A 24,535-nucleotide genomic window follows, 5' to 3' on the forward strand; every position below is an offset into this window, starting at 1 on the left:
GTACCATTCGACAGTGGTAACTGCACCACTGAAAGCTTCAGTATATGTCCAGAGTGTATGTGGTTCTTGGTTATTCTGATTTCCCATAAGGTAGTTGGGAGATAGAAAAGATGGATTAGGCTAAGAAGGAATAGTGGCTGGCTAACCAAGAGGCCAAGAAAGCAGCTGCATTAGCAAAGAACAAGGTCTCAAAGGCACTCTACCAGCTTCTGGAAAGTTACTGAACAGATGGCACAAAGAAGCTATCAGATTGCAAGGCAAAGACAGAGATAAAGAAGCTAGTCAGACATCCTTCTTAAGGGAATGCCAGCAACAACCTGCTCATCAGTCCACAGGACTTCAAAGACAGATAGAATGAGTATTTCCAGCAGCTACTGGATAAATCCACACACACATACACTGTAGTGCCCCAGACACAGTTTACAATGAAAAAGGGAAGAAAAGCCCAACCTAGAAGATGAAGAAAACTAACAAAAAATGAAGTCAGGGAAAGCACCAGGCTAATACAAAGTTACAAGGTGATGTGGGATTATAAGTAAACTCTAAAAAGAACTTCAGGAAACGTTAAGTGAATGGAATGCAAAATTGAAAGCACGTGGGATAAAACTGAGTACAAACAAGGCAGTTGTCATGGCAACAAATAAGGGAAATCAGAAGAAGCTAAAAACTGAGATAGAAGGAAAATAGTGGAACAGGTTAAAAGCTTCAAGTATGTGGGAGGGGTAGTTGAGGAGAAGGAAAGTCTGAATGAGGACATCAAAGCTAGAATCAGATGGACTGTAGCCAAGTCACATATAATGCCAGGGGCAGTGTGTGTGCCATACTGTCAAAGAAGCTGAGAAGTAAGGGGTACAAAACACTGGTGCAACCAATATTTTCTATGGTACAGGAACCTGAGCAGAGAAAGCAGAGCACTGAGAAATCTAGAGGTAATGGGGATGAAGTGCCTGAGATGGGTGGTAGGATGCACACTGTGGAACAAAAGAAATAGAGTAGAAGCCAAAGTCGCTCCAGTTTTATAGAAGGTCAAAGGAAATAGATTACAGTGATTTGGGCATATGAGCAAAAAAGCAGAAGACAATCTGGTGAAGATCTGGGACAAACAGGAAGAAGCAAGAAAAACGAAGACATCTAGCAAACAGACGGATGGATTCTGTGAAAAAAAAGATCTGTGACAGTCAGTCATGGCCATTAAAGGTAAGAGAGTGGTACTAAATCAGGAAAGATGGCAGCAGTTGAAGTGACACTCCAAACCCATGTATGAAAATGGGAAAAAAAATGTGGCCAATGATGATGGTGAGTTCGGACAACACATCCTGCTTGGTTTGCTTACATTTTAAATATGAACAGACTGCTATGAATTGGGCCTAACATTGAAGATAAACTATAATCACTAGGGATAACTCCCTTTCCAGATAAGACTGGATACCACTGTCTGATAATCTATGACCAGTGTACATCTATTTCAGTATAGGCAGTCAAGTATATGAAGCAAGATCAAAATCGGGAAGTATGTCATCTGACATTATCCATTGTCTTCATTGTCAAGAAGGTCATTTACTGTCCCCCATTCACTTTCATGCTGATCCAGTCCTTAACAAGATGTTCAAGGGATTCCAGACAGTGCTGACAGATTCAAAAATAATTTATTATAACATTTCAGCAGTGGAAGGCCTAATCTTAATGACAACAATTAGCAGCACATTCTTAGACTAAGGTGCCTTTAGCAATGCTGTCTTTTTTTTTTTTTCTTGTGAGAAGCCTAATTTTGCCAGTCATCTCCCCTTAATAAAAGAAATTCTGAATCGTGGATACTTTTTGGCCAACATACACATTGACTCTCACTAGCTGTAAGCCTCTGATCAAATGAGCGCACGACCACATATCCTGAAATAAAAATCTTAATAAATAATTTTCAGAATAACAACAATCAAAACAAGTGCTTTTATAGAGAAGCAAGCCTCTTGCACCCCAGCCCAAACACTCTTTTCTGCTTATATATACTAACTCTGACATACCACACTCACAGAGAAAAGGAAATGGTGCTATGTTAAACCAGAGGTTCTCCTAATAGTTCAGTACCTGGGATTGGGACACTCGACCATCATCAGTACCCATGACATGGCATTTCTAACAGTAAGACTTGACCAGTGAGGTTTAATGATTAATCTTGTAATAATATGTGATGAAAATAAACATTGTTGGAAAACCCTTATGTGCCTGTTAACTTGAAACACATACTGTTTTGGATGGTCTGGTTACCTGCACAGTTTATTCAGGAATAGTTCTTCATTCTGACTCATCATTTCTGTAATACAAAGTTAAACTTCATATACAGACCTCACCAGCACTTGGTCTGCTGCCTTCTACCAGAATGCCAGCTCATCAGTGTGATAGACAGTTCCTCCCTAAAAAAATTCAAGTGTAACTTGGACAACTGGATGGGGGACAGGAAATTCATCCCTGGTTTGTCACCTATGTCTTTAATAAACACAAGTAGCCTGTAAATGGTTAGTCTCCCAAGCCCCTGCTTACACTTTTCAAGGGTACCAGAATTTGTCAGAGATTCGGGATACATGGCTAGGCTTAAAAAGACTTGGTGGTTGTTAGTCTAGTACACACCTATGAACCTGTGAACAGATACCACTTTCAGAACAAGACACGTGAAATGATGATGTCTATTAATGACTAGGGTGTGTCTGGAAAGTCCACTATATGTGATAGCAGGTAAGAACCATTTAGAAGAGTTTTCCACTTTTAGCTATGTGTTTCTATACCCGTGCCAGATCAGTTTCCCTGATCTGCTTTCCTGCTCCATGACAGATGTGAATATGTCCTGCTTTCCTGCTCCATGACAGATGTGAATATGTCCTCCATTCATGACAATATTGATTTTATTGTAGCATTACATTAATAGCAGCTTTAAAATCTATATATTTGGTTTTGTTTGCTGTGCATATAGCACCTCAATGGATGAAATGCACTCGCTCCTTTCCACCTTAAACAATATTTCAGCATTTTCCAGCCTGTGGAACTCTGACTGCAACCTAGGTTTTTAGGGCACCACCCTGGTGTTATGGAATTTGGACCTTAACTATGCACATCTCTTTGGCAGAAATTGGCTTGACATTTGCCGATGGGTTCAGAACATTCTCAGCTATAGTTAGTCTGTTACTGTCTTGGGTAGCTACTTGTAATTCCTTAATGACATAACCAATATACAAATTAGCAAGTTTGTAGACCTGAACAACATCTGAAAAAATGTTGTATGTTTTAAAGTGATAAATAGTGCCATTTATGAAAAAAAACAGTAAGATCTGAATTTCATCATGGTCTGCTTTGTTTTTATAACCAGTGCAGAGATTATAGCATCATTATTGTCGATACCCTCATCAATTACATACAGTGCTGGCATATATTGTGAACGAAGAAGCTGACAAGGCAACAACCAGGCTTCCAGGCTCTTACTGGTTCCTGGTTTTTGGAGTGGCACTAAGTGTCACAGAAACACAGCCCCATCATTGGCATAGGAACAGGTACAGTGTCTGGGCTCGTTACCAGTTAACTGTGACTGGAATGGTTCCTACGGAGGATAAGTACATTAACCATACCCCCATTTTGGCATATGCACTAACACAGGGTTCTGTGTAAGACACCAATTAGTTCTGCGGGACTAAACACCCAAGTACAGTTACAACACTAGCATAACACCATGATACAAGGTCCCATGTTTGCTGCCACTCACTGTGTTTGGATTGCACTAGCTCATATTGTCTACTGGAAGGGTGGGCATGGAATTCAATACCCACACACAACTCAGTCACTGGTACAAGTTATTTCATTAAAGGAACTGTTTGCTATGAGCCATATGCTGGTTTTGCTGGAGCTATGACAATTTATTAAGATGGGTCATCTATTTTCACTTATAATTTAAGTATTGCACCTTTTTTTTTTCTTTTTGATCAGATGATTGTCTTCCTCCTACACCCATTAGTCTTCATGTTGCAGTTGTTCTGGAAAGCCAAATGTTCTTGCAAGTTTTTGCTAAACCTTCATTTAAGTGTCATATTTTTCTAAATTGCTTTTGAAAACTTGTGCTCTTATCAAGTCAAGATGCAACTTCTCTTATTATCAATTTATAATAAAATAAAAATCAAGACGCAACAAGCATGACATAAGCAAGTATGACACAAAGGGCATTCTTAAAAATACAGGAAATACAAAATTTATATGGTCCCCTAAATCTATTAGGATTAGTTACACGAAACTTACATTCCCTAAGGAGCAAGGAGGTCTTGAGTTGCCGGATTTTAAACTATATTATGAAATAATCAATGGTAGTAGGATCATAAACATAGCTTCCTACAATAAGGAATACACTACGTGGTGTCCAGCCTGGGTTATACTCTTTAATAACTATGTCAAATCTCTAAACCTCAATCCCTCTGCTCTCCCTTTCTTGAATAAAGAAAACTTGGGTAAGACTAAGTTGCATAATGGCATTAAATCTAATATAAAGTCATTACAAAATCTTTTTCGTTCTCTAAACCTGACCCCTGCCTTTAACACTCTACAACCACTACATCTCAACCCTAATTTAAAGATGAATGGTTGTATGTTAAACTTAGACCAATACTCCCTCTTCTCGGGAATAAATGCATTTCCGACCTCTTCCCTTTCAAGCAACAGACCGTCTCTGATATGAGAGTTAACATGAACTTACCAAAAAAATATACAATCATATTAAGACAAATCAGGGAGTTAGTACATATGTTCCTAGATCACCTCATGGTAACAGATAAGGATATCTCAACTTGCAAGGCACTGTGGAAACTACTTCTCCTTAAAAAGAAAATGCTTTCAAATACCTACAAAGTTATCATGTCCTCCAAAACACATAATGAGCCTATTTTCTCTAAATACTAGCTAAAGCAAGATCCCTCTATTACCCATAATCAGATTTCAAATGCCATAAAGATTAGCTCTAACCACATACCCCTAAAAAAACTTAAATATGCCCAGCTCATGGTAATGAACAATGCATACCTTACCCTCGACATAATTAACAAAATATACCCTAATTCTTCCCCTCATTGTCAAGTCTGTCAAAATCAAACAGACGATCTCTTACATATATTTTGGAGCTGCAAATGCTCATACAAACTATGGTGTGCCCTAAGAGTCCAACTGGAAAAAAATTGGCTACGAAAAATCAACCCTTTCATGGAAATTTACTCTCCCTACTAACACATCCCTCCTCCAGGCCTATCAAAGGCGCAACACAGAATTCTGATTTCCATTTTTATGTTAGTAAAGTACTATATCTCTCTTAATTGGAAAAATAGGCACTTACTAACTTGGGAAGGGTTCAAGACTCTTGCTATTAAACACCTTAAGGCTCATAGATACTTGTTCCACAATATTAACCGGAAACCATATCTTAAAGAATATTGGAGAATGCTATTTGAACATATATTGAACTGATTATTTGATTACTGTTTCACCCTTTGTTTACTTTGGGCAATGTATAAGTGTATATAGCTTTGTTTGTAGCCAGTTCGTGTATGTTTGTCTGATGTTATTTACTGTTAATATCTGTATAAAACAATAAAGAGAATTAAAAAAAAAATACAGGAAATACAAGATGCAGTACTCCTTTGCAAAACTAAAATAATGCTATAGATGGAAAAATATAAAATGAAAACAATGACAAAATAGGATTTCAAATATATAGTTTACAGTGCTTCATGATCCTTAGTCTGTACTTCTTACCTTAAAGGACAAAAACAGCTGCTTAGTGCTCCAATAACTATTAAAAACGCGCCCACCTTCACACTTGCCCAGTAACTCGGGATGCTGAAGTAGTGCAAGCTGATACATGTTCTGCATGTGACAGGGTGTCATTGGCCTTATGGGAAAGTACCGTGTCTTAGAAACATGTGTGGTCTGCCTTTGACCAGATGTAGGTAGGAGTCCAAACTCCAGACTGAATGCGGGTTCGTTATGGGAGGGAATGCAGATAGTGAGAAAAATTACAGGTTTGGAACTTGATCCTCTGTGTTATATTCTATTTCTGGCAGTAGTGCACTAGTGTGTGCTGTACTATCATTTTACAAAATACTATGTTAGATACAAGACAAATATCCCTAGCTGGCAATTTTATGACCCTTGGAAGCAAGGCTTTTAATTTTCATTTTGTTTGATTGACCACCCTGTTTCTTGTCTTTTCAGTTGGAGTTTATTTGTGGATCTCAGATCACAGCATGACATATTAAAGTCTGGCATATATTTGTTTTTTCTCATGCAGTACAGCACCTGGAAAAACTACAAGTTAAAGTAAATTAATGTTACTTAGTCTTTTCTTGTTGAGACCTTTTACACATGAACTAAAGGGAAAAATGCTCTAGCATACAGATAGCATTATAGCAACAAAACAATAACATAGGAACTTATATACATGTCAGAATATTAATATGATGTACAAAGTATTATAAAATATACAGAATACATATAAAGGAAAATGTTATGCACAAGAATCTGTTTACAAGACCAAAAGAGCACCAGCATTCATGATATGTAACTAATATTTACTATGATTAAGTAAAGTATAAAAAAATGCCCTCAAATCACTTAACCATCAGAAATACTTATAGAATCAAAACAAGCAAAATGAAGTGTAATAACTTTTGACTTTGGATATCTTTTTAAGAATGTTGGTACAGCACAAGATAATTTGGTACTAGACTATCCTGTGCTGTCAGCATTTCATTACTGGCCAGACATGCAGTACAGCTATAGAACCAAAACACTTCTGTTAGAAATTTATTAGAAAGAAACAAAAAAAAAAGACATTTGTGCACTGTATTGGCTTTGTTTTGAAAAGATGCAGAAATGTAATATATACAAAGCTGAAGACTGAAAAAAGTCAAGGTTACAAAAACTTGTGAGAAACGGCAAATGCAAAGCAATCATTTGTTTGATTTATTGGAAGCATGTGAGACCAAAAAAAAGACAATGCGAATTTGGTGGTTTTTAAGCTGGGAAGGAATAATAAATATTTACAAAGATGTGAATGATAAGAAAGGTAATTTGGCTTCTTCAGTTGGTCTGGGTGGTATTCCCATTTAATGGCAAAAAGTACATCAGATTATTACTTTAGGTGTGAAGAGCTATAGGGTTATATAGACCTATTATCACCAGGGTACTCTATATTTACACTACTTTTTTATTACAGTGATACCACAAGCACTGAAATTAATAAAGAATCCTACCTCTTTTGTTAAGGACTGCTGTAAAAAAGGCCCTGTTTGCACAATGTGGAGATTTCAAATTCAAAGACACATTAGTCACAATGAGATTAAGCTAATTTGCATGTCTCTGAATCCCTGTTAACTACTGTTAGTGCAGATCAGCACTTCTTGCGGTAGTTAATGGGGTGGTGGCCACATCGTGTTAGCACAGGCATCCCCGATTCACTCTTTCATAGATCCATGCACACACAACCCCTTTCTCCATCTTAGCTCCAGCAGTTGTCTGAACTCTGGACTCTAGGGTTGTTGTCGGGGCTTCAATCCTCTACATGAATTAGGCTAACTCTGTATGGGTAAGTCTACTGTGAATCAAACAAGGCAGAGGTCTGACCAAGAGACTGTTTCCAGCATAAGTTTGGAACACCAATGGGGTAATAGAGGTAATAACCCAACTAAAGCAAAAACCCAAATGATGCAAATGAATTTTTCAGCTAGAGCCATGGACTCTCAGGTAACCAAGATCTTGAAATCACCCGCAATGAACCAGCTTGAAGACCCCAAGATTGAAATGCAGTTTGTGAACTTTCTGTCCTCATATCTGAATGGATAACAGATGAGTAGGAACCCACAGCTTGCTCCTGTTCCAACAATGTAATCAGAAGAATTGATGCTGCAGCTGGTTACCTTTGTCAGATGTAGCCTGGAGGAAAAACAAATCATTATTCCATCCTGATCTTGTCCAGGCTAGTGCACCCCAGAAAGCACTGTGGCTGCCAAGTTGGGAATAAAATTTTTGTGCCCAGCTAGGTTTCTGCAATGAAAGCCACAGCACTATTGGGCAGTAAAATCAATGATAATTCCAGGCTCATTGAGGATGGATCTAGTATCAGAATGCAACACCTTCAAATGGGACCAGTGATGGCCAGGTCTCCAAAATCTAGCTTAACCAGCGTTTATGCTAGGTACATTATACAAGATGGTAGTTTGATCTCTGTACCATTTTACCCCAACACAGTAGCTTATCTCCAAGCAGCTAACACATGAGTGGTTAGGGTCCACCATCATACCAGATCATCTGAAGAACCATGGCCCTGCCCAATGCCATTTCAGAATAAGGTACCCATTGCAAAAGTGAAAAGTATTAAAGGAAATTTTATAAGGTAATAAAGGCTCCAGTGCCAGGATGAGGTCCTTTTAATAAGAGATTTTTTTCTGGTGTGGGTTACTATGAGTTTAAGGAAAAAATACAAACTTAGAAACAAAGTGGAGGTTGAATGAACAATAGCAACATGGAAGCAAAACAGTGATACACGTCATGATAAAACCAGGTTTCATATGAAAGATGCAGGTTCAGAACAGCTGGCTGCATCCAATCAGTGCAGAAGGCAATAATCAATTTACATGCCAGATAAAATAGGGCTGAACCGGGTAGCAGGCACATATGCCAGTAAAATAGAAGCTAAAAGGTTTTGTAATGTGGTGAATTTCAAAGAGGGGTCATTTGAGTTATTGAACCAATAAGAAATGAGACCAAAATTTAAAAAGTTCTATGCAGAAATGTTATACGTGGGTCAAAGCAGTGATCCATGGACAAGATGCAAGTGTAAAATGTAAGAAATTGAAAAATCACTTGGGATACAAATAACAAAAATCTTAGAACTCTCCCAGTGTAACAGGTAGACACTGCAGTGCAGAATAGGTTTACCTTTCAGTACATCAGACACAGTGCTGACCACAGAGCTAATGCTGAAGAAGAATAGATACAATCCAAGGGCAGTTCTATCATTAATAAAACAACACTGCCATGTAGTATCCACAGCAGTACAGTCACAAGACACAAAGCTAGAGAATGTGAAGGATCTCAGATAAGGATGATACACAGGAAAGTTACAAACCCTTGCACTGTTAAATGCCACTGCAAGTTGCTTCTAGTAAATAATAAAATGAGCTTACTATCCCAGTAAGCAGAATAGCAAGCACACCACATGTAAACAAGAGGCCAATTAAAAATGCAGATGGCAGGGTGACAAACTGAACAAAATGTAAAGCGCAGAGCACAGTACCACCTAAAATACTATCAAACACATATAATACATAGATAAAAAGGTAAAAAAACGAACAGAACAACTGCTTTTAACTACCAAAGAAGCTGATGCCACATGTGGTAAAGATATAACCAAGTTAAAAAAATCCTGAAAAGAACAGCATTTGTATAATGATAACCAAGAAAAAGATTCCCAGAGATTGCAGGTCAGGTAATATTAAAAGAGGTAGAAGATGGCCAGAAAATATTTCCATGAAATCAGTTGGCAGGTATAACACAAGGCAAGGTAACCACACAAAATGCCATGCCTTTGGAACAAAGCAATATGATCTGAACTAAGAATGTTGCATCTCCCTCAGAATTCTGTTTCAGTCCAGGGCAAAGTGGCTTCAGTCTCTGAAAACATGCTGAAGCATAAGCAACCACAACAATAACTGTAGAGAAAAACAGCAGATAAAAATACAAACTCAGGACTAGAAATCTGACTTTAAAGAATAGCATGCTTCCAGAAGTGTTCTAAAAACATGAAACAGCCAAAGGTAGCTAATCACCACCATACAGGCTTCATGTAACACCCCCACACACACTTCTGTTACTTTATGAATAGCAAAAACAATTGCTATTTCTGTGTGATGTCCAGCATCCTCAGGCTGTCCCCATATTCCCTAGAAATACAGAGTCTTGTGAAGTCCACCCCACATTCCCAGTATGTATGAAGCAGAGATTTTGCCATTTGTCAATCCTGTACTGATTAGTGTACAGTATTTCCATTTGGAACAGCAAGATGGGCTTAGGAATATCTGGCACTCATGCTCTGACCTCTGCGCCCCTGACCACTGCACTCCTGCACCCTCCACAACCAACTAGAAGGCAAGACATGAGATCTATTGCTAAGAGGTCATCTATCAACACCAAACAGAATGATATACAGCTGTGAAAGCAATAACATACTCAAACAGGAGACTCTTGTAGGCTAATCAGATTCCTTTAGTTTCAAATCCACTCAAACCACGTACAGTGCATTATACATCAGACACATAGGGGCTAAAGGTCTTCAATTACCATTTTCAGCTCACACAATGTTTCGTTCTTTGCTGTAGTAAGTCACGCAGAAATCTAAATATGAAGCACGAACAGAAAGATAAAAAGTTCACAGTCCCACTCCAACAAAAGTATTGTTGGGCTTCTCATTAAGAAATAAACCCTTCCGTGGCCAAGACCAGCAATGCTGCAGAAAAACTGTGAAAAGCTTGATCCAGTAGAAAAGGAGGAATTCTTCACAATTCTGAATTTCTATCATTATCTAGTAGATATATCTACTCTTTCTCGTCTTGGGATATGGCATGATACATACCTCAGAGATGTCCATCTCTTAGACAACAAGATAAAAAAGCAAAGTGGCCCACTGGAGATATAAAAGCAGAAGTCTGCGAGCATAAGTTGTGTGTACTCTTCATCAAAATCCAGACGTACTTTTTTGCTTAACGGGTGATAATTAGTAACGTTTTCTTCTAGAATGTTGTAAAAAATATGCAAGCAGTGACATAATCCTAACCATTGGGGCTATTGGATATAAAGTCACTGCAAATCTTCAGCATGAATATAAACAATTTCATACCAAGTAGGAGAGTAATGCAGTAAGTCGTACAGATAGAAAGGCTTCTGGGTTGACATACATTTGCACAAAATGCAATAGTCTGTCACAAATTTAATTGCACAGTTTTGTTAATTATCAAGGCAATGTGGAGTTGTGCCTTATTTCCAGGCATGACTGAGTAAAGTGGATATAACATATCCAAGCAGTATAACAGAAAGCACATTACATAATGATGGCCTGTAGTGGGAGGGAGGACAGATAGGACTGGGTTAAAAATAAAAATCAAATTCATCTCTAGCAGTACAAGAGCAGAACATCCAAACAGACTACATTAAGACAAGCAGAGACATGGCACTCTTGGCTTAGCAAGGTGATGACATGACAATGAAATGGTAGAGAAAAACCACAAGTCAATCAACAGTGTAACAGCAATGGCTGAAGTTGAAAACAACTATGAAGGAATGTACTGTAACCACAAGCTGGATGACAACAGACATACGTTTAATTACAAGGTGCATATTTTGCTTCAAGACACCCTTTTCATTCGTGACACAGAAGTTACAGTTGCACAGAACATGACAGCAGATAAGATGGCTCTTACTTAAATGCATCTAGTATGATCAAATGTCATTCTGAATAAAAAAGCAAAATGTCTGAAACTGCAATAAGGCATCATTTTAACTGTTTTTGTGGGGAGGTGGGACCCTCCATTCTCTTGCAGGATTCTGAATCCAGTGCAACCTTACCATTGAAGACCGACTTTCAGCCAAATGTGTGAATTTAAGATTTTCATATCGGACCCTCCTTCAACTGTCCGACTACCAATAAGGATCACTTGGGGACTAACTAGTCCGTCTTCCAGGATCTGAAGAAGGCATTGCTGAAAACGCTTATCCTTCTGTTGGTTTGAAGACAGACGTTCTGCTGCTATACTGTCATTTTATTTGTTTCCTTGCGCTGGGTTTTACTTGCATTAAAATATTAGGTGTTGATACTCCTTCTGGAATTATAAGAGTCGCTCTCTGTGGAGGAACGGCAGTTTGTTTTCTCTTGGTTATATTACTAGGCTGCCTGGTACATACACACACACACACACACACACACACACACACACACACACACACACACACACACACACACACACATATATGGATCTACTTTCATTAGATGATAGTACAATCCACCGAGTTCTACTTACCCGCGCTGAATCCACCGAAGCTCCACTTCAACAAACAAATGGACTGCCAAATTCCTTTCACAGAGAAAAGGAACCACTGGATTACCATGGTGAACTGTACCCTCTCTTCCATGTAGTGCGATCTTGGAGTTGGTATATTTAAGTAGGGGGTGTGTGGGGGGTGAAGCCCCCCACTTTGGTGTGCTTACATTTCCTCCGTTTGGTTTGGTTTCCATAGTGGTCAAGTGGTTCCTTTCCCTGTGAAAGGAATTCAGCAGTCCATTCATTCGTTGAAGTGGAGCTTTGGTGGATTCAACTCGATAAGTACAATTTGGTAGATCATACTTTCATCTAATGAAAGTAGATTCATGTATATACATTATATATATATATATATATATATATATATATATATATATATATATATATATATATATATACACACACACACACACACACACACACACACACACACACACACACACACACACACACACACACACACACACACACACACACACACACACACACATGCTCACTGAAATAAGATGACATAACTGATGTCCTGTGACTGAGCCTGAAATATTTGGAAATTTCATCCAAGCATCTTTCATACTAATAGCCTAGTTCCATTGTTCTTCCTTCCTAGACCAAAAGACATTTTAAGTGCTTATACAGAAGACATCAACTTTTTCATATCTCCCTTTTTTAACTTCTCCAAATCTTTTGGGTTTGCAATACCTTGACGGGAATGGACCCCACTTCTAAGTCAAAAAGTACAATTAAAGTTCATGAAATTAGTAGTGCTTCAATCTTTGATGTCAGCCAAAAGTGATCTTCGCAGCACCCACAATGTGCCCAGTAATGACTCCTTCTGCAATTCGTACGGGGTTACATGTATTAGTAACATATACGACTGTAGATTCTTTTTTATAAGACCCGTTGCTCCTAGTACTGTTGGAACTGTCTGGGTATCTTTCTTCTACATGGCTCTCGTTTCTGCCTGCAGATCCTGATATTTTATGACTTTGTCTCTCTCTGTACGCAAGACGCTGTAGTCACTGGGTGTGGTGATTTCAACGATCAATGCTACTTTTGTCTTCTTTTCATGCATGGACCACTATATCTGGTTTTCTAGCATCTGTCTTTTGAACTGTTGGTAATGGGTGATCCCATCTGATGTAAACAATGATTTTCTATGATGCTTTGTGGCTCATGTTTCCAGTGTTTTTCAGTCACTTCAATACCATAATGTTTGCACAATTCCCAGTGCAACAGTCTTGCCATATTTTTATGCCTTTCAGTATATAGTCCTTCTGCTATTAGTATGTCACAACCAGCAACGAGGTGTGCGACCATCTCAAAATCAGTTTTACAAAACCTACATTTGTCTGTTTCTCCCACATGTTCAATGGATGTTGTAAACCAGTGTGTACATAGCCCACTGTCTTGGGCTGCTAATATTAACCTTTTATCTCTTGGTTTGAATTTGCCTCTCCTTAACCATTCCTGCGTTTGTTCCAGTTTTCTATACTTGCAACTATATTTATGCATTTTCCACATTTCTTGCCTTCTCATCTGGTCCTTCAACTTATATTCTTTCTTTTTGTTTTTTTGGCACATTCAGTTGCTGCCTGATTTTTAACTACTTCTGGTTTGATTACCATTCCTGCTTGATGCCGAAATGCTTCTGCGAGATTAAGCAGAGAAGTCATCTTAGATTTATTCTCCTCAGGTTTCAAAACTCTCTACGTCTGGGTCTTGTGAGGTCAGCAGATGTGTGTGTTGTCCTACGATTACAGATCTATACATGTAATCAATTTCAAGGAGACCCATCCCTCCTTCAGAATGGGGAATATATAATCTTGGTATGCAGTGATTTTTTATAAATCATTACGTGAGCATAAAGCATCTTTCTTGCTTTCCTATCTAATCTATCAAACACGTTTTGGGGCCAGTCAGTCACTCCAAAACTGTAAGTTAGGCCAGGAAGAGCAAATTGGTTTATAGCATGGATTTTGTTCCTAGATGTCCATGCTGTTTTCAAGATTAATTAAAGTCTTCTAAAGTATTCCTTACTAAGTTTTATTTGCATTTGTTCATGTTTTATGTTTTTTCATTTCTCCCATGAAAAGTCATATCTATGGATATGTAGGATGGTTTGCCCATAAATGCACATTAAATGTGGCAATAGATTTTAAATATATATATATATATATATATATATATATATATATATATATATGAAACACGTGTGTGTATTACAAACCACACACACATACACACATGCACGCACACACACATGCACACACACACCCCTAAGCAGTAGAAGAAATTACACAAATGTATACAAGGAAACCTGAAATCAACAGCAAAAATTAAAAGGAATCCAACAAACAGGGACAATAGGTAAACTAAGTGGATTCTGCTATCAGTGTAAAGTTTCTCACTTTTTGGAAATGGGTTCCTCTTGGTACACACACCACTGTACCACCCTAAAAGACAACAATAGTTTAGCATGTTATCACTGAGAGTCTCTCACAAAAAAAACTCATGAACCAACAACTCTTGTGTACAACTGCAGGCACTTCAGTATGGAAGAACAGCCTTCTGTTTAGTTGTCATAATAAAACACTTCCTTTCAAAGAAAGCCACCAAGAGATGGAGGTAGCATTAGTACACAGAACAGCTGATGACCAACACCTATTAAAGTGGTTCATGTTCTTACCTATTTTCTTGAGGTAAATCTTCAGAGATGAGTGCACAATATTTGGCAGTGGCTGAGTTGACAATACAGAAATCTGTTGGGGAAGTTGACAAATAGACATCTGAAGACAATATTTAGCCCAGAAAGAAATCATGACTGAGAATCGGTGTTTCCATATTAAGGATCAAATCAAAGAAAAAACAATTTTGAAGTCCCATGCAGATAAATTATTAAAAAAAAAATCCACACTGGAGTTAAATGGTTTAGTTATTCATACCCCATTAGAAAAAATAAATATAAAAAATCTGTGGTAAGCATTCTTTTCTTCTTACTCAAAATGACTTTATCAGACATTGAAGCAATAACAATAGGCTACTTAAATATGCAAATCATATTACATGACATAACATAACCAAATGACATTTTAAAAATTATTTAAATCAACTGCATAAAAACACACATTTTGGAAATAAATGTATAAACTGTAGACATGCCAAAATGTAAAAACATGTAAACAATTGAAAGTCATCTAAATAATCATAAAATTACCATTTTATGGGGTGTGATTTTATAATACATTTCAAGTTTAATGTAATTCAAATCACAACAAACAGCAACTATCATTGTAAGCCTACCCCACCCCACCCCATGTATTGACGGCTACATCTTCAGGTTTCATGTGTTTTTGTACAGTCAAATGTTAACTAGCTCTTAAAATGCCTATTGGTGATGTTAATATCATATGACTATTAGTATATTTTAGGAGTGGATTCCTATAGGAATAACTAAATACACCCTACGTCCTCTTTTCTAGTACCTAGCACTGTTTCTTACATCTGTAATCCCAAATTACATTTACCTCTCCAACTCCTTCTATTTTCACTCCCTCCCCATTGCTTCATCCCACTTTCTTACACCTTCTGCTAACCTACGTCTATAATTCATTTGTCCACTCCCACCTTTTCTCCCTCTTTCATTCCATTCTTTCGCTGTTAACACTCTAGCTCTCAGTCTCCCTTTTCTGTGCCTCTGTTTAAATAATTGCTGCCTTTCTTTGTAGGCTGCCTTTCTTTGTACTATAATATTATTTCTAAATAAAGTATGTTTCTGTCCAGTATTTGATTTATCATACTGCAGGAAAATATACTTCAAAATGTGTTCATTTGCCATTATTATTTGAAACATTGATTTCAAGAATACTTTTCTAGGGCTACTGAAGCTAGCCTGAAAAAAAATGCCCATATAGATAAGTGCTCTACCTTGGTTAACAAATGATAGACAGACAGACTTCCTTTACAGTCTGATGAAATCCTTTTTACAGCATCATCACAGAGGCTACCTCAGACTTTATAATTTTTCGAATAGCGTATGGATTACTGAAAGCCACTTCATTTCTAGCAGCGGGATTTCCTTCATGTATTTTTTAATACTGCTGACTGTAATTAATAATGTTTTTTTTTTACTGCAGTCCCCCCTCCCATTTGATGGAATGGGGTTCTAGTAGCATCACAGGCAATATAACTGCAAGCTCTTTCAGTAAGTCACATACATTTCATATCCATAAACAAAGTGTGGTATGATAACTAAACTATATATGTGTACCTCAAGTTCCTTTTGTAGCTAATATGCAATGAAAATGGCTGGAACACTTACCCAAGAAGAACCACTACCACACTGATTCCTATGCAGAGTCTCACTATCTGTGTTACTGATAGGGAACAGTGGCAAATGCTCTGCTATCTTCAGCATCTCTCCCTTATTGAAAGGACATTTGAAAGGCCTTGAACAAGCTGATGGAGTGTCTTAGCTTTCTTGAAGCTCATTGACAGTATCAGCTTAGACGGTCTTCTGTAAACATCTCCAGTACAACAAGGATGTAACTTCTGTTATACATAAAAATGGCACAATCATCAGCATGCTGGAGTTCAGTAGATGCCTTGGAAATGCTGACATTTGGATGTAGGTGCTTAACACTAAAGATCCCTCCCATAATTTGTGTCAATCCCAGTCAGAAGATGGTTATCGCTGAAGAAATGGAATGACTACTAGGAAGGTGGAAAACAAGGGTAGGGTGATGAAGTACCATTGCTCGATACCAACTTGAATCCCAAATTTAACTAAACACACACCGGCACTAGCATACACACATATATATATATATATATATATATATATATATATATATATATATAGTCTATATGTTGCTGAAAGCTGTTTACAGCAAATACGGAAACGACCCTTAAACAGCAAAAACCCACTAACGTGAATGACCAGGTCAGCGATTTTTTCCCGGGGGAAAAAAATGCTTGGCCGTCGCCGTGAATTTGCCCTTTACCCCACTGTAGTGTGATCTTGGAGTTTGTATATAAAGTGCCTCCCACTTTGTAGTGTTTTTAGGTGGTGTGTCATGTTTGGCTGGTCTGACTATATTTTTATATATGCCTGAAGAAATTAGGCAGAAGAGTATGAGAGAAATTAAGAGTACAAGGGTAGGTCAAATCGTTGTCACCTTTTATAAAGGAGTGCTGCAGAAGTAAAACAGAAGAACAGCACTACTACACAGAAAGAGTGGAGCAGAGTCAGAACAGTCTACATGAAGAAACATTGCAGTACTCAAAGCGTGGAACAAATCAGCTTTTTATGAAAATTAGGAATAAAAAGCTAATCTCTTATGTGCATTAGTAAGGAAATAGATCAGGACCCCACCATTTGACAACATTTATATCCCTATACTCTAAGGTGGCCTTGTGTGTGTCTTGTGTATGAGAGAGAAAAAAAATGAGAGAGAGAAAGGAGGTATGGAAATAGAAAGTACAGTTGTGTACACTTACCATAAATGTAGATGTTAGAGTGTATTCACTTTTGTAGTCATCACACTTGGGCTATCTGCCTGTTGGTAGCCCTCCATCTGCCTGAATACCAGAGTCTTGGGATTTCTGCATCGGATGCTGTCATCTCATCCATGACGTCAGGTCGTCAGGGGTATAAAACATGCAGCCAATGCCATTACATCAGTTTTTCTTGCCCCATATGTCAGGAGCCCCCAAAATAGGAAGCAATCAAATGGTGTGGAACACCTCCAATAAAAAGTAAATACCATTTCCATAAGATATGGGCAAAAAGAGGATAGGTAGAAAGAATAGAAAGACAGGGGGCTGGAGGGAGGGTAACCAGGACTGCAACAGTGAATACACTCGAACATCTACATTTATGGTAAGTGTACACAGCTGTACTATGTTCTTCGTGTTTCACTGTCATCACACTTGGGTTGATTCCCAAAGCTGAGGAAGGGTGGAGGCAGTCAAGAAATAGTAGGGCTGGCTAGCAGGCCTTGTAAGACTGCTGTAGCAAATCTAGCTCTGGATTTAGAAAAGATAGGCAAGTGGTAATGCTTGGTGAAGATGTGTACAGAACTCCAGGTTTCAGCTTCCAGGATGTCCCTGGTAGGGACTCCCCTGAGAAAAGCTGTAGAGGTTGAGGTAGCCCTAGTGGAATGAGGCCTGATCCCCTGTGGGGTAGGTTTTCCATGGTACTATAGCTAGTAGTCGACGGACTCAAAACATTTAGAAAAAAATAAAAGCAATTACCGAAACCAGTACAATTAACAGTTTAATGCAATCCGAAATACTTGCAATTCAAACAACTAAGAGCTTTCGCCAAGTAATCCAAAGGCATCTTCAGAGTTGTTTAAACATTCTCCCCAAACAGGTTAAATAGTAAGAAATACTGTTTGTAATTACACAAGCAACTACCCACTCTTTTTGGCGCCCAAACGTTTTAAAAAGACAGTACATTTTGTCAAAAGACTATTGTTCTTAAAAGATACTCCAGAATGTATACATTGTATCAAAATACTTCCTGATCATTCATTAAACAACATACTAAATCTATTTACACTTTTAAAACTACTTTCTACATATTTTTTTAAAATAAATACTTAAATTAGACATGTCAAACAATTTGATTATGTCTGATTTTCAAAAATGGCTTAATGGAAATAAAGTGTATGTGGCTACTTGCTTATCCTGCCCCGGCTTCTATGTGGGTAAAACCATTCGTAGATTGAGGGACAGATATGGTGAACATGTAAGGGCTATAAGGAATAAAGATATACATAATGCTCTTTTTACACATTCGGAAAGATGCATCAATTTCAAAAAGTTTGTGTTTTTTGTGATCGATAGAGTTTTCAAGAACGAACATGGAGGTGATAATGATTTGTTGTTGGAAAGTAAAGAATCTTTATGGCAATTGAAGCTAAATGCTTCCATGGAACCTGGCTTAAATGATTTTATTTCCATTAATCCATTTTTGAAAATCAGACATAATCAAATTGTTTGACATGTCTAATTTAAGTATTTATTTTAAAAAAATTATGTAGAAAGTATTTTTAAAAATGTAAACAGATTTAGTATGTTGTTTAATGAATGCTCAGGAAGTATTTTGATACAATGTATAAATTCTGGAGTATCTTTTAAGAATAGTCTTTTGACAAAATGTACTGTCTTTTTAAAAAGTCTGGGCACCAAAAAGAGTGGGTAGGTGCTTGTGTAATTACAAACAGTATTTGTTACTATTTAACCTGTTTGGGGAGAATGTTTAAACAACTCTGAAGATGCCTTTGGATTACTTGGCGAAAGCTCTTAGTTGTTTGAATTGTAAGTATTTCAGATTGCAATAAACGGTTAATTGCACTGGTTTCGGTAATTGTTTTTATTTTTTTCTATAGGTTTTCAATGGTGTTTGTAACAGAAATGGATGCAGTGTGCTATCCATTTAGAAATGGTTTGTTTCAAAATGGCCTTACCCTGTGCCCCCTGTAGCAAAGCTGGTCAGATTTTCTGAAAGGTTTAGTCCTGTTAAGGTAGAACCTGAGCTGTCTGTGCACGTCCAAGGAGTGCAGGATACTTTCCCCTTTATTCTGAGGATTAGGAAAAAAGGTTGGCAAATGAATGGATTAAGCTACACTGGATACCACCTTGGGCATAAAAGATGGGTTAGTCCTGAGGGAAACCCTGTCCGCATGGAAGATAATGAAAGGTTTCACAGCCATAAGGGCCTGTAACTCAGACATTCTTCTTGCTGAAGTGATGGCTAGCAGTAAGGCTGTTTTCAAAGAGAGGAATTTTAACTCTGCTGTAGCAGCAGGCTCAAAAGGGGGAGGCGTGAGCTTCTCTAGTACAAAGTTAAGGTCCCAGGCAGGAGTGGGAGCTCTCCTTGGGGGTCTTAAATTGTTAGCTCCTCTCAGGAACTGTTTGATCAGAGGGTGGGAGAAGAGGGGTGGCTCAGTATTGTAATGAGCTGAGATGGCAGAGGCATGAATTTTAATTGATGAGAAGGATAGGCCTTTGTGGAGCAGCTCTGCTAGATCATCTAGGATTTGAGGCAAGGGGGGCACGGCAGTGTCCTTCCCTTGAGAGTGGCTCTGAGAACAGTATCTACTCCAGTAGGTAAGCCAAAGGGAAGTGCAAAGAACTGATAGTGCATAGAGCCTGCCCTGAAACGTAGATATTTCCTGCAAGATTCCCTTATGGGGTTGTGCAGATAAGCTTCTTTTAAGTCTAGGGTGACTAGGCAGGAGTCCTTGGCTAGCATTGGAAGGAGCTGCTGGAGTGTAAGCATTTTGAATTTTGGTACCACCAGGAAGGTGTTTAGGGATGACAGATCCAGAATAGGGTGCCAAGAGTTCTCTTTCATGGGTACCAGGAACAGCCTGGAGTAGAAACCCTGTCCCCTTTGCTCTGTTGGCACAGGTTCAATAGCCCTGATACTGAGAAGAGAAAGTACTTCCTTTTGGGCCTCTGTCCACTGGTTTGGAGGAAGGTCTGGCAATCAACTCTGGCAGAGAGTGGAAATAAACATTGTATACCAGGGAAACAGATTCTAAGACCCATCAGTCCTGGGTAATATATTCCCAGTTTTTTTGCATAAAGGGCAAGTTTTCCTCCTAGGGGTGCAAGTACTTGGGCATGGCTGGGAAAGCTTAAGGACAAGTCATTGTGAACTTTTTCCACAGGGGGGTAACTTACCACTCCCAGTTTTTGAGGAGGGAGCACTCCATTGTTTATATCTGTGTATACCCTGAGACTGTAGACTTTGTGGTCTGTTGCCCCTAGGTTTTGGCTGATTAAGTCTGGAAGGGAGTGGAAAGAACCAGTTTTTTTGAAGGCCAATGCCTACTGAATCTAGGTGGCTATACCTGTAAGAAATCTTTAACAGTTTGCATGGATTTACCATCTTTTTAAGAACTTCTTCTGCTTTAAAGCCAAACAAACATTCTTGGTTTAATGGAACATCAAGTAATTTTGCATTGACATGATCTGGCAAGATTTGTTCCTTCAACCAAGCATGCCTTCTCAGAACAGACCCAATGACAGCAGCCCTGCAAGATGCTTCAAAGGCATCAAAACCACACTGCAAATTATGTTTACCAACTTGGTTTGCAGAATGCATTAAGTCTTGTAAGTCCTTATTTTCTGCACAAATCAGGACTCAACATTTTTTGTTTAATTAGATCAATAATATGCTGCTGGTACTTCAACATGTGAAACTGGCAATTTAAAGTCCTGATGGCAAGAGTTGCAGAGGTATAAACCTTCTTACCCCATCTGTCTAGAGTCCTAGAATCCCTGTCCAAAGGGGTAGGGTTTTTGGCCATAGAAGCATTAGTACTTTTAGGTCCCTGGGAAATGGTCTCTGGATCAGCAGTAGGATTTTTAATGAGAAATTTGTGAGAGTCAGGTACTCTGTAGAATCTGTCAGGCTTTCTGGGAGCAGGTGGTAAAGTTTCAGGGAGTAAGGCTGGATTCCATGAAGACATCATCTACAATATCCAGAACAGGGGGAATAGCTAGAGGCCTATGCTGAGGCAAGTCTAAAAATTCCCCGAGTCTCTTTTTGGACTGAGGATAGTCCTGGCATTCCCAGCGGAAATGCTCTCTTACGGTATGCAAGCTTGCACAAAAAGAAAGGTCCTCTTGGGGGGGGGGGGTGAGGGAATTGAATCCTCTGCATCCGAGTCCTCATAGGTAGTTAAGGGTATGTCCTGGTAATCACAGGGGTAAGAGTCATCAGACTCATGGTCTGAAGAATCAGAAGGAAAATCAATTCTTTGTCTTTTAGATGGGGAAGGCTGGCTTCCCCTAATTAAAGTAATAAGGTCTTCAGCCATTCTAAGCATTTGTTTCTGTGGCATGGGAGCTTGAGAATATACTTTGGTCGTCGGCTTCCTAGGCATAGTGCAAACTCGGGACCTGAGAAATTCGGTAGATTTAGTAATTAATGAAATAGTCAGTTTGATACGAACATCGGAAGGTCTGAATACACCCTCAGAAGCCAGAGCCTGCACAGCGGCTCAAGACCCATCCAAGATAGAGACATCCGCAGGTTCCATAGTCGAAGAAGCATCTCGCAGCATACAGGTCTCCAAATGGGTCTCAGTAAAGACCTGCAAATCTGTAGAAGTGGGTAACAGGGGCTGCAAAAGTGCCTGAGTACCGGCAGACTGGTGACCAGCTTAATTTGGACCTATGCGGTCTGTCTCTGTCTTTATCTTTGCGTTTTTTTTGGAAGAACAGTAGCTGGATGGCTTACCGAAGCCATTTCGGAATACGGAGAATGAGAGCAAAAGAATTGAGAGACAAAAATAGCCCGATGATGAATAGTTTGGGTGTTGAACAAGGCACAAAACTGACCGCGAGGGACACAGAGGTGGCCACATGCTGGGAGTGTCTTCAGGACTGATGCTACTGCCCTGACTCTGCAGGGATGTCCTTGGATAGGCAGAGGATAAGTGATCCCTAACCTGGGAGGTATGTGGCTGGGTCACTCCAAGGGATTTTGAATATACACATTTCTGCAGGTACACATATTTCTTCTAATTAATACCTTCAATTATGCAGTGCTCTTATATGTTTTACTTACGTTAAATATCCCCCTCAAAAAAAATAAATAAATAAAATAAAATAATAATAAATACATTTTATACTTACTGTGACAAAAGGGGGTACTACCAGCACAGTTAGCTGGAATTTTGTAAATAATCATATGTCATTTGTGAATATCAACATGATTCATATGCTTGTGTTACAAATATATTAGAACTGTATGTCTTATTGTACAGAAGTGTACTGAAGAGATATTTTGTAGTGTACGAAGCTTAGAGATGTGTCCACAGTGTACCCTACTGTAAAAGAACAAAAATGTACATTAACTATTGTAACTGAGTAAATGTATATATTTTAACAGTGGAAACTGGAACATAGAAGGTTAACTTGCAAAACTTAAGAAAAATAGTTGAAATTAAATTACTTTATAACTGTGCCATAAAAGCTGGTTTCAATGCAGCAAGGAGACAGGATGTCTAAAAACTAGGGAGCCTTCTGCATTGTCTTGTAAGTGTTTTATTGTTTTATGTCTTCCAGCAGCTGCAGTGATGTCATCCTGCAAGATAACCCAGCAGTAATATTTGAGATATTAAAGAACTCATCGAAAGAGACAGGGCATTCAGTATTTTGTCTTTGACCCGACAAGAAGACCCATTCACCACACTTGCCTTGCTTTGTAAGTAAGTTAACTAGGGTACAGCAATGGTCTTAGATTCAGTCAGGAATATAGCAAAGGATAGCTTAGATGTTTTCTGTATTTACTCGAGACTATCCTGCAATGCTGTTTTAAGTATTTCCTGTGATTTTGAACTCTGATGCAACTGTGCTTATTTACTAACTATATTCTTGTTATTTTATTATTAAACATGTTTAAACATGTTACTGTGGCTATTTGTGAGACATTTAAGTTCTGAGAGTACTTGCATATTTATTTGGTGGCACTGTGGGCCACTCCTAATAGCATTGTTCTTGGTCAAACTACCATTTGTATTGATAGTAACATTACACAGAAAGATTGGACACCCTTTTTTAAGGGCCTTAAAGTAGCTGATAAGGAGTGATTGGTGGCAGTAATAACTACCCTATAGTCTGGGCGGAAGGGGGCATAGCTAGTAAATATGTGCCAGCCTTTCCCAGGTGTGTGTGTGTGTGTGTGTGTGTGTTTGTGCGCGTAAATCAAACCTCAAACAGTTTGTGTGTCAACTACTTGGGCAGAAACACAAAGCACTGGTTAGACAGACAGGGTGCTGGAGGCCTTGGCTTGGTCACTCAGCTGAGATCTCAATTCTATAGCTGTGCTAGTGGGGAGTCTTATTGGGGATCTGGATGAGGAAAGAGAAACCAGCCCCAGATTGACTGTGGTCTCTGTGTGCTCTTAAGGGAAATTGCACTTGATGCAAAGAGCTGCATCTGGAAATAGTGTGTGTACCTGTCATCCTCCCAGTGTGTACATTCCCCACTGGTTCAAGTGGTGGGGATTGAGACTCCTTGATTACTGGGCCAGTGGTGGGGCATCACACTTACTACAGAACTCTGATCTTCTTGCCTCTATCTGGTCTACCCACTCAGAAAACTGGTTTAGCCTCCACTTCTTCACATCATATCTGTGATGGCACTACTAGCCAGAGATGGTGATCCCTGTCAGGGTCTCCAGGTGTTACCTAACTTTTGCCAGGTATCAATCTTTTTCCAATGGCTACTCTAGTGCATGCCTCAGTTTTATCCAAATAACTCCTTCAGAAGGTAGACCATGATTTGGTCTCTTTATCACATCAGTTTGGAGAGTGACTTTGTGCCTTAAAAAGATGCTGCCATGACTTGAAATGCCAGTAAGAAAGTATGAACAGGGCTGTAGTTCACAGTTTTGAAACCAA

The 24,535-nt window shown here is 38.7% G+C and overlaps 1 protein-coding gene across 6 annotated transcripts in view; it reads right to left on the reverse strand.

The window, feature by feature from the left end:
• CCDC120 (coiled-coil domain containing 120) overlaps positions 1–24,535 on the reverse strand; it is a 1,397,471-nt gene that overhangs the window by 1,035,943 nt on the left and 336,993 nt on the right. The window contains exon 2 of one of the 6 annotated variants that reach the window (XM_044080395.1): positions 14,797–14,869. The exons of the other annotated variants lie outside the window; for them this stretch is intronic. The gene's annotated coding sequence lies outside the window, so the exon portion shown is untranslated. The remainder of the gene's footprint in view (positions 1–14,796; positions 14,870–24,535) is intronic. 6 annotated transcript variants of the gene reach the window in all.

This window comes from Protopterus annectens, chromosome 8.part0 (genome assembly GCF_019279795.1).
Source record: "Protopterus annectens isolate FY-2018-M chromosome 8.part0, PAN1.0, whole genome shotgun sequence".
NCBI classification, from domain to species: Eukaryota; Metazoa; Chordata; order Ceratodontiformes; family Protopteridae; genus Protopterus; species Protopterus annectens.